Genomic DNA, 16,680 nt, shown 5'->3' with positions numbered 1-16,680 from the left:
ATCGTTTCATCCTACGGCTTAGACCAGAGCAACCATATACTCATTCCCCGGGCAGGGGCCAGAGCGTACCATACAGGCGTAGGCTTGGCTCCTAAGTAGGCGTGGGACAGAGCTCACCGAGGAACCGTAGGCCAAGGATGACACACGACCTGCACATCAGACCTCCTGGCGGACCTAAAGAACGGGAGTGGACTTGCCCATACAATTGACCGATCCGGGGAGTGGACTTGCCCCTTGTGTTCTGTATCGATCGGTAACCGACGCTCAAGCATTTATTTGTCCATCCGTGACTGGAACAGAAAGCTGGCATCGAAAACCAAAAGACTATCAGCAGCGAGTACTGGCATTGAAACCTTAATCGAGTGAGTACCAGCCAGCATCTACACACCTGGATTGGGTGCATCGACAAGCAGCATTGACTCCTGGGATCGGCTCTTGTGATCAACTCCTGGGGATTGAGTACAAGCATTGAGTACAAGCATTGAGTACCAGCATCAAGTGCATCAAAAACTAGATCGACTAGCGGCAGACTGACAATGACCGGGGTGGGGAATGATGGGCTATCGGTTCGCAAACAGAAAAGAAGGCGCATTGCCTCCTGGTATAAACTGCATTTGGCGGCTTAACTCACTTGGGTGGGACTTGGCAGGTTCCTTAAACATACTGGATGTACTTGGTATACGTGGACTTGGTGGGTGGGGGGTCGAATCTAGTGTTATTACATATATAAATAATGACTGGAATAAAGAAAGAAACCAACGGGCTGGTCCAAGAAAGAAACACGGCGGGCGGAATAAAGGACCCGGAGGGCGCTTTCCTGTAATCAAGGAAGGGCTTACTCAAGTGATTGCTGCCTGCCCTCTCTCCATTGATGCTTTTTCGTCTCTATATTGCGTCTTTCTCGATACCCGACCTACGAATAGCGACCTTGGCAGAACGCTTCGCTCGACAAACCCGAGTACCTAACGGGCCATCCGAACCCATGGCCAGAACCCAATACCCTGCCTGGCAATAGGCTATTGCCAACTATGACGAACCCACGAACCTGGCGCTAGGAAATTGCAGAACTATGCATCACTGGCAGGGCAGGGACGCTGGCGAAAGCAACGCTTCCCGCTATCACTGGACCTGCCAACAACCGTATCGCTAACCTCACTGCTGCAGGAAGAAAGTAGAGTATAGACGCAATAAAGGTGGCTAAGCAACAGGAACCCACCCACCTACCCGCTGTAATGGATACAGTTTATCTCGTTCTAGTCCAATTTACCATTCACAAGCATAAAAACTAAGAACCTACCTAACTCGGAATTCCAACAAATTAAGAAGCACGCCCGCCGTTCCAATAAAGAACCTTAAATCTTATGACTGACTATTCTATTGGTAAAGCCTATGCTATCCCACTTCTTCCCTTCGGATGCGTCCCACCCCTTTCTATAGTAGGGAAACCAGGGCCAACTTGATCCTCTTCCGAGGAGAGCCTCTCCATGTACGATCTATAACCATTTAAAGGGACCCACCTTACCGTTCTTGACAGCGCACATCACCACCGGCCAAGAGGATTAAGGCCAACTGACAGAGCCGACTCACATAGACCCAACATAGTAACATATATGCCAAGTCACCTTTCACACACGACACAGCCACCAGGACGGGAAGGGATGGCCATAGCAGCACACATACCCCGCAAGCCAGCCAGACACAGTCCTCATTCCCAGGATAGGAGTTCAACGATAGCCAAGAGTTGAGACACTCGATTCAGGTGTTTTGATGCCTGTACTCAATCCAGTTGATGCCAAGTCTCAATCAGGTAGGTTGTTTTCGATACAAATGTTGATTCGATGCTTAGCTTTATTTCTACTTTCATTTTTATCACTCCCAATATGAAGCTCCCAATACGATGTATAATCTATCCTTCCCAATATAAGGGGCTAATCTTTCGTACCCATCGAGGGCTAAGTTCACGTATCAATATGATGAAATCTCACGTCCTAATGCAAGGTCTAATCTAAAGCCCCCATTTTATCGAACCTCGAACCAAATATATCCTCCCCCCTATAAACTCGAATCTACCACTCACTTACCGATACAGAACACACGGTCCTTACCTCCATCGAAAAAAAGGAGATGAAGTCGAGGCTGCAGGCCCCCCTCATAAGTAAGGGAGAGAGAGCCGCATGCGATGGTCAAGGATATGACGCCCAAAGCGAATGAAGATAGGGCAGATTATGCTCTTGCTTTTTAGCCATCTGAATAATCTGCTCAGTCAACAGCATAATCTACTTCTGCTTCATATACATAACCAACTACTGAATCTACTGGTTCATACACCCTTGCTTTTACTGGATCTACTACCTATGCTGCCTCTGGTGCTTTTAGCTCTGCTATTACTGGCTATAGGTCTGGATCACGAAGATCAGCATTTGGAACGGCATCACGAAGGTATGGATCTCGATCACTAGTCGTAAGGTCTGCTGGTCAAGCTGCTGATGCTGGATCTCGAGATGGAAGGTATGCTACGGCCCATGCTACTGGCTAGGACTATGTACCAAAACCCGGAACAGGGTGAAATTGAGAAACTTCAGATTAGTTAGTGCGGCGCTGGACCTTACCAAAAGACTACCTAATGAGCTTTCCTAATCGATGGCGGCCTTTAGTCGAGAGTTCGACAGGCTCACCCTATGGAATTATTGAGAAAAGAAGCGAAGCGTGCAGATTGTTCTTTCTGTGTGCTGTCAGTGTTGACGATGGGTGAAGGGTAAAGCGTCAAGGCTTTCGGCGTGTCACTGTTGACTCTGGGGGCAATGGGATGTCTCTCTGGGTGGATCGATAGATTGGCTCTTGGGGAAAGACTCATTCATCCAGTCCTCAAAAGAAACTGGACTGTCTCTGCTCCTCGATTCATCAACGTATGTAACGTCCATCGACTCGAGGAACTAGAGTTCCGTCCGTTCCGTCTCATTAAATATAGGGCTAGGTGTTATGTCATCTCGTTCGGTGGATCGATAATATATAACTGTGGATCGATGGGGGTAACTTGGTGGGTAAGACTCATCATCCAGCTCCTCAATCAATCATTCCTTTAACCCTGCCCCGCCTCTCGCTGTCCCTTCCAAATGTCTGTCTGTCCTCACCACCATCCCTCCATCCGTGGGACCGGACCACCGCTGCTCTCAACTGGCCATCAATCAAATCACTCACTCATCGGTGCACTTCCTCGCATTGTTGGCAACGTGTTCCCTGCCTTTTTCCCTAGATGCCTGCAATGTTCTGGCTCGATCGGTTGACTCATAGGGTAATCCTCATCAATCAAATAAAGAAATCCCTTCCCGGAATACCTCTCAACCCTCCCAGAAGACTAGCTATATGGCAATGACTTCTGACAATGACCGGCTGGCAATGACTGGTATGATTGGCTCTGACCTCCTGACAATGACTGGCAATGCTTGTCTCTCGGCTGACCTTCTGACAATGACCTTCTGGCAATGACCACTAGCTCTCGGCTGGCCCTATGGCAATGACCTCCCGGCAATGACCACTGGCTCTCGTCTGACCTTCTGGCTCTTACTGGCTATAACTGATATGATTGGCAATGATCGCTATGTAAGACTGGCGTATGAACCTCTTGTGAATTCACGTATGTAACGCCTCTTCATTCCTTCCATCGTTCCGAACCGTTCAGTCCAGCCCAGGTAGGAACATTCCAATGTTCCGTAGCGGTAAGTGAGGGTATGGGGGAACTCATTCTCGGGTATGGATTTCACGAGGTATGGATTGAACGGGTCCTTCTCTCTCCTCTGGTGGAAACTTGGAATGGATGGAGGAGTAAGGGGAATGGGTGCACCTCACACACACTCTGCTGGAGCTCAGAGGAAAGCACAAGTGGTATGGGACTTTACCTTACCTGGCAAGCTTCTTCGCTTTCGCCCAACTAAGTAACCTCCTATTTCTTTCAAATAATGAACACAACTGCTTCTTCGCTGGAGCTCAGGGGACACAAACAAGTGGAAATAAATGCTATTACTAACTTATATTAACACCACTAATATGCTCCCAGAATATAGGCGAGCTGAAGCTGAAGCGGGTTCGGGCAAGGCACCTCAAACAGCTCCACCAGTTCTCCCCATGTGAAAGAATCCCCGTGTATGTCGTTGTGTAAGAAAACCTAGTTGTTGTAAAAGAGTCCTAGGATCTATGCTATATTAGCATGGCATAGAGTCTCGTTTAACTGGTCCATTTGGGATGGGACAGACTTCCCCAAACCTTCTCATTGGGCATAGTTCCTTTGTCATAATCTCTTTTTGATGGGTTCGATGAAACCAACTCATCTTGGCACCTAAATGGATTTCTTCTGAACAGAACATGGCCATTTCCGTACGTTTATCTCGTGGCAGGATTCCATATCTAGTAGGAGTCAGCGGCTTCAGCTCCCCATGTTCAGGAACTCCCATGTTAAGGAACTAACTCCAGCAGGGTTCATATACGAGCATGCATAGAGACATAGAACCTGTACTCGCATATAGTTTTTCACTTGTTTTATAAACAACAACAAGTGGAATGCAATCATGGCTTCTTCTTCATGCAGTGATTGAAGGTCTGGCAATTAAGGCTTATTGTCATGGACTACAGCTGACTTAATAAATAGAGAACTTACAGTTGTTCATAGGGCCCATTCTGAAGCTAGTCAAGCAGTCCGGCAAAGACCTTTCTCGGCCTTAAACTCAAAGGCTTAAGGCTTATTATAGTGCATAGTGCATAGTGCATGGACTAAGCGCTACTGTCTGTAAGGCTAATTGCTATGGGACTTACACTACGGCTGCCAGTAGTTAAAGAACAAATGGACTTAAGCTAGTCGTTCTTAGTGCATGTGGACTTCATACATTTGATACCGGCATATATAAGACACAATCTATGAATTCATTCTCATGTGTCCCAGTAACGTAAGTAAGGTACTAGCCATAGTCTCCTAAGAACTCTTACAAGAGTTCCATGGACATATCTCTTCCTTGTTTCCTGATTCTACATGTAGTTTGATCTCTGGCAAGTAGTGTCTCCAGTTTGAATGGGAATGGCATAAGAAGAGGAGTATAGGTTGTTCCAAATACATTGAGTGTTGTTGAGAGACTCGCCTATAACTAGGACTTGCATATCTAAGTTGAACTTGTCTTGTCATTAGTTATATGCAATAAAAATAAGATAAATTATCTTTCTCACTATTACCAGCGTAAGCAAATAATAATAATATCTTAGCTGGCCATAGAGTAAGGCACTTGCTGTAGTTTTAGGAGTTAGTTCCATGGAGTAAGGTCCATACGATAAGTCCAATTAATCAACCTGCCATAAGATCTTGCTTTAGTCTTAGCTTAAGTCCTTTGGCATAAGGGTGAGCCTGCCGAACTCTCGACTAAAGGCCCGAAGGGTGAGGTAACGTGTGAGGTCCGTCCTTAACTGCTTGGGTTGGTTTGGGTTGGTTGGGAAGATGATACGAACTCGTTAACCGCTGAATGGGGACGGGATGCTCTCCGAGGAATTCAGAAGTATGGGGGAGGCTCTTCTCAATCAATCTATCCTATCCAGTAAGTGGTTTCACCCGTTCTCTCCTCTCCAACTCTTCTCAATCAATATATCCTATCCAGTAAGTGGTTTCACCCGTTCTCTCCTCTCCAGTAGAGAGTTTCACCCATCCCAGGAAGCCAGCCAGTGAAAGGAAATCTATCCTATCCAGTAGCATAGTTTAAACCACTCCTACAAGCCAGCCCTTCCCAATCCCAATATATAGTCAAGGATCAAGCCCTAAAAGTTAGGATTCATAGTTCGATGAAATGCGATGGCGGCTTTCTTCGCATTGATGGCGGCTTTTGGGGCCCCTCCCCCCAAAAGAGAGTTGTATGTTAGTGACTTTTAGTTACTTATTTGAGAGCCCAATAAGTAAATTGAAAAGAGGAGGTGGGTGATTCTGGTTCCTATCTCGAATGACGTAATTACGTATATAATGAATGTCGACCAAGACAATGAGTAAGTGACTGCTGGTCATTCTTAATTGATAGCCGGTGAAATGGTGGTAGTTATATATGAGCATGTGGTAGTTGCGGCTTCATAAAATAGAGATTCAGATCATAATGGCATATAATTCAATGTAGACTTACTCGATCTATCTCTCTTTAGCTAGCCTATGTTGCGGTAGTTTTCCAGAGCCCCGTGGAATATCGTCTGAAAGGCTATTTGCGTGCGTTTTTACGGCGACTTGACACACCCAAGCTGGGGTACCAGCGTAGACATCAGAAATCATCTGAAAGGATGCGTAAGCAGGCTCGACTGATAAGGACCCTTTAGGGGGCTCGACTGATAAGGAGAGGAGAGGGCATTTGCTTGCGTTTTACGGCGACTTGACACACCCAACCCTGCTATGATGGTCGAGCGGCCTTTCCTCTCCCGCTGGTCGAGTCACTAACGTACCTCTCCTCTCCTTATCAGTCGAGTCACTAACGTACCTGGGCATGGTGGTAGTTAGTTATATATGAGCATGTAGTAGTTTAGGTTCAGTATGGCGTAATGACATATATAATGATAGTGATTTCCTAGCTAGAGAGAGAAGAAAGACCAGTCATTGTTATATATGAGCATGTGGTAGTTGCGGCTTCATAAAATAGAGATTCAGATGCTAGCGTCATGCTTCCAAGAAAAAGATCCATTCTCTCGGCACTGAAAAGAAGGCTAGTCTCTGTATAACCAGGCAGGAAAGCCGTCAAGCCCTCTCCTGTTAGTCGAGCATTCTTACGCATCCTCAAAGCAATCCATGTCCTGCCCCACCCGGCGAGTAGTCAATAGCAAGCCAAGCCATCCAGCCAATAAAGCAATCCATCCAGCCAGCCATCGCAATCTATGCTTCCCACCTTCCGAGGCAATCCTTTCAACCGATGGAATGAATTATACCTACAAGCAAGGGCTAGAATGCAATCAATGGAATGGATTGGAATGCAATGAGAGGACATATACTACCATCAGAGGGAAGGCATGAAGGATGACCACTGATAGATAGGACATATACTAACGAACGAATGGGAGTGATAAACATATACTACCAGGGAAGGATGATACGATTGATACTACCAGTGAGGGATAGAGGAATGGTTACACAGCTACAGTAGTGGGGATTATAACCCCCAACCCGGAAGAATGAGTTGATTGCATTAAAGTTCGATTCCATACAATCCACCAGCCAGGAAATCCATCCACCTTATTACCCAAATTCCATACACTCAGTCTTTATAGGAACACAGCACAAAGGAAACGCCCCAGGTAGATCTTTTTCTATTTATTCCTTTACACTGGCTGCCCCAGCTAACCCCATAAACCCTATTCCTTTTTCACTACGAGGGGAGTGCAGCGGATTCACATTAGATTGCAAGCCATACACCTGCCATCCATCCGGGTCACAAACCCCGCATTACAATTATATGAAATCCACCTAGCCTGAAGTATGGTGAGGGAAACCTTGAAAAACCTCCGCCTCAGGGGATTGGAGTGGGTGGGTAAATAGTGGTCGAGCCTACTTGCGCATCCTCTCCCTCTCCTCTCCCTATGGTCGAGTACCTAAAGGTCCTCTCCTCTCCTCTCCCTTATGGTCGAGCACCCTAAAGGGTCCTCTCCTTAACAATCGAGCCTGCTTACGCATCCTTATCAGTCGAGCCCCCTAAAGGGTCCTTAACAGTCGAGCCTGCTTACGCATCCTTAACAGTCGAGTACCTAAAGGTCCTATGGTCGAGCACCTAAAGGTCCTCTCCTTAACAGTCGAGCCTGCTTACGCATCCTGAAAATGGCAAAATAGGAGCTAAAAGTTCAAAAACCTCCGCCAAGGTGATAAGCCAAAAATAGACTCATGCTCTTCGAGCTTTTCTGAAGATGGGAAGATGGGAAGATGGGGGATGGGATGATAGGTCTGATGGTAGTGATGATGGGTATGTTGGGCTGGATGATGGGAAGATGGGATGGATGGTAGTGATGTTAGTAGCTGTATATAGGTTTAGAGAGCAGTGGTATAGCTATATAGAGAGAGAAGGGGAAGTGGGATAGAGCTGTCTGGATATAGAGCCAGTATAAGCGGTATAAGTGTGACAAGTATAAGAAGGACAGAACGAATCGAGTTGCAGACTACCTCAGCCAGCCTCCAGTTGTGGCATTGACTACAAAGTTTTCACTCTTGTGGCCACAACACCTCAGGGTGGCCCCAATTGTATGACAATGACCTTGACTTCACTGCTACATATTAGGCCCTGGGTGCAGGTATAATTTCACCTCCAGGATGCATGCACTTTTGTGCCATCTGGGCCATCTCTGTGTCCCTTCAAGCGAGCGTGTGAAGCTGATTTGGGAGGCGCATTACAGTCAGGTGGTAGGGCACTTTGGTGTGTGGAGAAGACAGTAGCAGTGCTGCAAAAAAAGTCTTTCTATTAGCCAAAACTTCGATAGGATGTTAGCAGGTACATCAAGTCATGCACCGCCTGTGCAGTTGCTAAACCTGCCATCAAGAAGAAGGGATTGTACACTCCTCTACCTACCCTAGACAAGCCTTGGGAGTCCATCTCCATGGATTATATGTCAGGTCTTCCCTCAACCAAGCATGGTAATGATTCTTTGTGGTTGTTCACCAATTCTGTAAGATGGCCATTCTAGTACCTTGCAAGAAGAGAGTATCATAGCAGAAGCCATTGCTAAGCTCTTCTTCAAGCGTGTTTGGGTTCTTTTTGCCACGGACCATTATTTCAGATAGGGAGAGCCAGCCTGTGGTCTTTGATGGACACCAAGCTGACCAAATTGACCGCCTTCCACCCCTAAACCGACGGGCAAACAGAGGTAGTCAACAGGATGATCGGGCATATCTTGCACATGTACAACTCCAAGCATCCATGCACATGGGATGAGAGCCTTCTGTATGTTCAACATAGCTACAACTAAGCCCTCCACAGATCCATTGGACACAACCCGTTTCAGGTGTGCTTGGGGTTCCAGCCATTTTCCCTATTGATGTAGCTTTGCCCATTGCATCTACACAGGAAGAGTCCTCCCATGCTCAAACAGAGGCTTCCCTCGCACATTTTTCTTCGTTCCGTTATGTATCCGTCCATTCATTTGTTGGCCCACTCATAAGGGCATGAGGTCAAGCTATGAATGAGGGAGGCATGGAGGTGCCGGTTATGAGAGGAAGAAAGCCAGCCATCAGATAAGCAAGCGTTCAAGAACAAAGGAGTCATAAAAAGAAAGCCAGGCCAGCCCTCTATAGCGATGATGGGTACGTAAGTTCTTTTATTTCTGTTTCTTTCTATAAAGAAAGTAAATTGAGAATGCTCAGGAAGCTCACCCCGCTTCTTTCTTTCCGCCCTATAAAGAAAGTAAAGAGAAGGCAGCATTATATAGGCCCCGGCCCGGAAAAGAATAGAACGAGTAGTTTCCCTATACCGATTCTCACTTAAAGAGATCCCTCACCATATGAATAGTGAGTGACTCCGTCCCTATTGGTCTTAGATGATACCTAGTGAATTGGCTTAGTTGGTGCTGAGATAGAGACCGGGCAGACTTTGGATGGATTAGAGGATTGGCTTAGTCGAGGTTAGTCCTTTTCCTGCGCCTCGTTTCTCGCTTGTCTCGCACTTCCAAGCGAGTGATAACCTCGAGTGATTTCTCATGTATTTTGGGGTGGGTGTAGATAATATTTTCTTTTCTTTTGACACGACACAAGAGCGTCGTGGAATGGGCCATCCATGTCTCCCGAATGATCTCAATACTTCTTTATGGCCGGTCACTAATATCGTATTTTATAGCTAGAGATCACTTCCCTTCCCCACCCCTTCCCATAGCCGGAAGGTCCTATCTTTCCTCTACAGAAAGTAAGTCAATGCTAGGCTCAGTCGTTGCCCTAATATAAGTATTATCTTGCCCCACAAAAACTAGCCCGCCAGACCCTGGAAAGAAGTAAGCAGTGGTGCCCTAATATAAGTATTCTTTTTCTAGCCCCACCAAGCCAAGTTAGGTCGGAACCAAAGTGAGCCAGATATATATGCTCAGAAAGGCAAACCGGAGATCGTAGCCCCCCATCCCTCCGGAAAGAGATTCCCCTATCCATCCCTATAAGTAAGTCAATATAGATAGCCTTTCTATCTAAGTCAATTGCCAACCGTTCTTTTCTTTCCTTGGCCGTTCTTTCCTCTCCTTATCAGTCGAGCCCCCTGTCGGGTCCTTGCACTAGGAAGCACAAGCCCCTCCGGGACCTTTCCCATCCACCCCTTCCTATAAGTAAATCGAGAGATTCCCCTTTCTATATAAGAGAATTCAATTGGGCAGGCTCAGGAGCTAGGCCATCCCCACAAAACGTCCTACCAATCCCCACTACCGTCCGTATCCATCCCCACAAATAGTCCGGAGGTGGGTCAGGCTTTGGGGGAATAAATCTAGTTGAGTTCTGGTTCCACTTTGGGGGAATAAATCTAGGCCTTCTTCTTTGTATATGAGCATTTGGTTTCGCCCTTACCTTAGAGTGGGATGGACAAGATCTCTTCGATATTCGCTATTGATGGATTAATTAGAGAGGTTGAAAAAGAGGTATACATTAATGGGTCTTGTCTTCCCCGATCTGGTAGTTCGAGAGGGAGTAGTTCGGGTAATGGGTAATGGGAGGGAAATGGGTATCAGTAATTAAGATAGCGAGGAAGCAGCTCCGCAGGATCAGGAGAAAGAATCTCTCCTTCGGCTGATGGGATATCTTAATAAGAAGGCAAGTCAGAAGGCAAAGAGTTCTTCCCAAATAGAAAGTGATGTCTGCTAGATATTCTTCGTGATAAGACAACTTTGGGTCAGGTAAGTTGGTCAGGGTGAAGACCCTCACTACGGACCTTTTTGATTGGTTGGCGGCTCCTAAGAAACATGTTCCTTCATTATTGGTTAGACCCTAAGAAACATATTTCGAGGTAGGCGTGAAACGCGAGGAAGCTGAAAGCCAAGAAGATCGAGGTCAGGTCGGGTGAGACTAAGTCGGGCGAGACCAAGGAGGGCGAGACCAGGTAGGGCGAGGCTGGAAGTGGGACGAGACCAGGAAAAAGGGCGTGAGACTAGAAGAGGGGCGAGACCAGATAGCCAATACCGGAGGACAAAGGTTAGAAGCTCTGTCGTAGTCTCCATTCTCTTTTTCAGTTGAACTTTTCGCATATATATGTCCTTGCCATTAGTCCGAGGAAAAGGTCTCCATCTATACTATGCCGAACGAGATTGTTGCTTATGTTTATACTATCGTCCTATGTGTCTCCTAGCCCTATTGCTCGGGGCAGGCACAACAAATAAGTTTGTTGGACACTTCCAATGAATGGGGTTTACTACTACTCTTACAGTGTGTGATCCAACCAATGGGAATCAACAAGGGGGAAAGAATCTAAATAGATATAGCGCATCTCGACATTTACCTTGTCAGAGGGTCCTTGCCATACAGCTGTCAGTCATAGCGGGGTTGGGTTCCATATAACAAAAAGACATCCATAATAATGGGCTAATAAGGCTTCAGGCAGCAAGTGACCTTCTGGCTTTCACTCTTAAGACCTTAGGGGGACTAAGACTATGGGTGATCCGCGGTCCAATGGATTTAGCACCCATTCCAATAAGAAAAAACTTGTATTGAATCCATAGGGCTGGTAATACGGACTAAATGACTATGTGCTAGTGCTACAAGGTCATTGCTAGAAAGAAGCTCTAGCCAGTGCTCTAGCCTTAAGGTCATCACCACCAGTATCATAAGAAAGATAACTTTATTGAAGTCTCCATTCTTTGAAAAAGAAATAAGCAGGCATAGAGTTGAGCGTAAACGAATAAGCTGGAAGGGATTACTACTATTCTGTCTCCATTCCTTATGGGAGGGGGAATGAATAAGCTAATGGGGACTAATACCCATGGGAACAAGGGGAATAATCCAAATACGATACCACATATCTACGTTTCACTTTGCCATTGGACTAAGAGACTTTTGAAATATAGTCACACCCATGAGACATAGACAGGAGGTGTGCCTATTTTATGGGCCCACCCGTTGGAGAGAATCCTACGTTACCAGTTGGCATAGTCCCCAAGCCAGTTGACATTGCTGCATTGCTGATAGATAGTCCCTCCTTGGCATAGTCCCTAGTCTATGATATTGCATATATACGTTTCACTTTGCCTAAGTAATCTGAAGCTCATTCTAGGAAGTCATAAGGCACCATACACCATAGGGCATAAACTCAAGACGTCTCTATTAAGAGCAGATCAATAGAGAAGAGTGGTAATTCCACATCAAAAACATAGGGCATATACTATGGAAGCTCTGGTGTATGAATAAGCTCTTCTTTCAGCGCAGCTTGTTAGTGATGAAGCTAGTGCCACCAACAAGTAGTGTCAGTGCTTGTTAGAATCTAGAATCAGGCATAATAGTTCTATACTAATGATCCAACTGCCGAAGGTGTTTTATCTGGCTATTGTTTGCTTGCTTTCTCATTTCCCCCTCCCCATTTGAAGCATCTATAACCCTAACACCAAATATATTGTGACTATTGTCATTACAGTTTTTGATCCTAGACATATTGATGTTGTTGCTACTAAAGTTGTTGTTGTTGATGATCCAATTCCCAAACATTTTGATTCAACTAATCCTTGTCCTCTGCCAGTAAATTCTATTAGCCCTAATGTTGAAAATCCTACTTCTAATCTTGAACACTTAAACATAGGCGATGTTTTCAGAGCTTCACCTCATGAAGAAGGAGGAAAATAAAAGGAGGTTGTGTCTAATAAACCTTGTTGAGTCATCTACAGGGAAACCAATGGCTGCAACTTATAATATTTTTTTCTGAAACAACATATAACTCGACTATTTTCTCATACATATTTTAATTTATAGGATTGTAGATTAGGTTTTGGACTTCTATTAAGTATTAATTACAATTGTTTGGTTAGTTTTGATGATGGTTTTGTTTTGACAATCAAAATCATATGGAAAGTTCCTATTCACTAATTTTGATATATATATATATATATTTGGAATCTTTGAGGGAAAGTTGATCTTGTGATGAGTGACCATAATGTGACGCATGACTTTGTACAGGATACAAGGTGTTATCATGAATAATGTGGATTTTCGTTTCTTTAAAAGATTTTTTTTTATGTAAATATGATGGCATGCTAATGTTACGGAAGTGGGTCCTCCCTCCCTCTTGAGTCATATGTGTCCCCTATTTATTAAGAGTCCACCATTTTAAAATGATTTTCCTTCTCACCTATTTGTGAGTCATTTTTATTGATGAATCTCAGTGAAAATAAAACATGAAACAATTGCATAACCCTATGAAGTAAAACTTGATTACAAATACCTAAATGGAGAAGGAAAACTATATAAATATTCACACAGAGTATGGTATGAATGAGCCTAATTTCTTTAGTTTTGGGACAATTTGTTAAGTTGTTTTAGATATTTTGAGACACGTGAAAATTTTGTTATAAGACTTCTTTTAAATAGTAGCAATGAATGGAGGTTTAAAAGTTTTGTGTTTTTTGTTAAGGTATACTTTAACTTTTGACTTTAATGGTATTTATCTCTATTGTTTATTTGTCATCGCTACTAATTAACATTTTTTGCAATAGTCATACCAACATCCAAAAGATCTTATTGAGTTAGCTGCAACAAGGCTGAGGCTATATTTTGTTCTTTGCTACTTACATTTGACTCATAAGGTTATAAGCGTTGTCATTTCCAAAGAAGATTCTTGTCATATATTACTTATAATTTGTTAAGTTGGGATCATTATATCCAAACAATTTTTCAAATATACTCAATGAAGGATTTATTTCTTATCTTGCCATCCTATTTCTTATTGTTATTATTTATTTTCTTCACATTTTTAATTGTAGTTTCATTTGTTTTGTACACAACGCCTCTCTTGTTGATGAGTTTCTATATGAAATAGAAGCAGTAAATATTGTTGAATTTTGTTTGACATGGTTGCAACTACTTGCTATAACAATCTACCATGTATGTCTTATCTTTTATAGTTGTAAATACATCGTTAATAGATGTTTTAATTCTTTTCTTATGTGACTTATGGCACTACTTATGGTTGGTCCATGCATGTAAATATAACAATCATATTAATGTTATTGGTATTTATTTATTGAGTAGTTACTTTGAAATTGTAATATAGATAAAGAAGGTTATGAATTCAAGGCTACATTCCCATATTTTTTGTTCTAGCCTACCAAGGATTCAAAAAAAAATGGGCAAATAGTACTTTTATTTTGGACATCAATAGTATTGATCTCGTAACCTCCCAATAGATACCCTCGTATGTATGTAGACCACGCCAACAAGACCAAATGAAGTGGGGCGGTCACTCCACCATCCCCAGTGTGACCTAATGCTTGACCCTTGTGTCAGAAGGGATTCCTAGACAATGTCTAATTGTATCTAGATTTACACTAACTGATTGAAGACTCTAGTTTTTGTTTTTATGGCCTTGGAGAGCATCCCCACCAACCTATTCGAAGGCCCTATAATCCTAAGATAATGTTGGTGCGCTGCCAAAGAAATGAAAAATGTTTGATAAATTTAATTAAATTTCTTCTTAGTGGCTATTTTTTTTTTTTTTTTTATGTCAGGAGTATATGGCATGAAACTCAATGGTTTTTTGAATTGCTTCAAGGAAAGAGATGCAAAATATGCAAATGTAATATTTTATTTCAATGAAAACTATCTATAGGAGAGTTATATATTTTCAATGCAATATGAATACAATCCTCAAAACTCTCTCATTTATCACTCTAATGTACATTAATATATTAGAATCGTAATATGCAGGAAATCAAAGAGAAATCCAAAGGAATAAAAAAGGAACGTACCCAAAACCTAAGACCCTAACAACAAGAAAGAATGCATCAAATAAAAGGATTAAAATGTTAGAACATACTCACAACATAAGGCAAAAATGAAACATGGCTACATGAAAATGGTGACTGAGAGAAACACCCAACCTCCAATGTCACTGTTGGGAATAAAACCCAGGAGGATTCAAAGCTTTTATACAAGATTGCAAACTCACTTATTTGAAGTGGATTTAAGAAATTTTTGAATGAGACAAGGACTAAAGAATTATATCTAAAGTTGGCCTAACCTTGGGCTAATACTGGTGCAAGAAAAATTGAGAAATTTTAGAGAAAACCCATGCAAAACCCCTTTTTGAGTGTTTTAATGCTTTATAACAGAGGAAATAGAGAGTTGCAATCCTTTGTCACGGCTCATACATAGTGTTGAACAAGCGAACAACACTCTTTCAAGACTGCAGAGGAGAGTTGAAGGGTTTTAGACCTAGTTTTGAAGTTTTTTTCAAGCACAACTTTTCATAATGAATTATTCTAAGACCCCTAATGATGACTCAAAATCAAGAAAAGTAAACAAAAGAAATTAAATGAGAAAAAAATACCACAAAAAGGATCCACTAGGACTCTCTATTGTAAGCGCTAGTCCTATTTATATGGAATTTCCTCTATAGTAATAGAGTAATTTTGACCCACGGACCTACCCAAGGCCTATGAAATACAATATTTTTGATATCTAATTAACCCATAAAACATATGGCATAGGAATGAATAATGAAATTAAATGGAGAAGAAGAAATATGTACACCTTATCATGGAAGGTGGATGGTTGGTGCTTGCAATGATGAAGCTCCTAAAGGTCTTGGTATTTTCACTACTTGCACCTGTAACATGCACACAAACAACAAACAACCACTATATATATATCCTTACAAATGAAGTTGGCATTGTCATCATAATAACATAGATACATACATTATCAATAAAATAGAAAAAATATGTTGCATTAGGGAAATGTATGATCTTTTTATTATACCAATCAATACTTACAATGTTGGTCCCTCTATGGTCCTTTCCCTTGGCTCCTCCTCTCACCACAACTCATAAATAGGCTCAATGTGTTTTGTAGCTTATTACAAAGAGAAGTGGGTTTCAAATTTGATATAATATCATTATCCCTAGCTTTTCTCTTACATTCTAGCTCTCATTTTGAGGTGCTTCTGTAGTAGACCCAAAGGGGTGTCATTTTGAACTATGTTGTACCTTAAGGATGAAATTTTTAGCTATAACAAATTTTCCCACAAAATTCATCACTCCAACTATTCCATATGACTCCTTGATGATAAGTTCCCTTCACAATGAACCATCATGGAGGTCATCTATTCAATTAATAATCCAAGGGAGGATATGTGTCATAATGCCTCTATTTTTCTTGACTTAGAAATGGTGGAGCTTGGTAAACAAAATTTTGAATCAGGCCAGGGGCCATTTCCTCAGTCATCCAATGAAGTTCCACCCTTGGATCGAGTCAAGTCTTGGATTTTATAAAACTTTACAATGAATTTTCCAATCCAAACCCCACCCCCCATTGGCGAGTGTCTTGTAACTACTTTGTGTATTAATAGCCATCATCAAGGAGCTATAATAGTTCATCATATTACTCACTCTCTATGTCCTTGGGCAGTTCCTAATAATGATACATTTCTAGGCTTTCCTCTGGAATCATCAACCTTTAGGAATGTGACAATTCAACTTTGTTTAGTGTGGCCTTGAAATGGTGTGCCATATGATGCTTACAACAACCCA

The sequence above is a fragment of the Pinus tabuliformis genome, chromosome X (assembly GCF_031772625.1).
Source record: "Pinus tabuliformis cultivar Carrire ecotype Pingquan chromosome X, CPIR1, whole genome shotgun sequence".
In the NCBI taxonomy this organism is placed as follows: domain Eukaryota; kingdom Viridiplantae; phylum Streptophyta; class Pinopsida; order Pinales; family Pinaceae; genus Pinus; species Pinus tabuliformis.
This window is presented reverse-complemented; position numbering follows the sequence as displayed.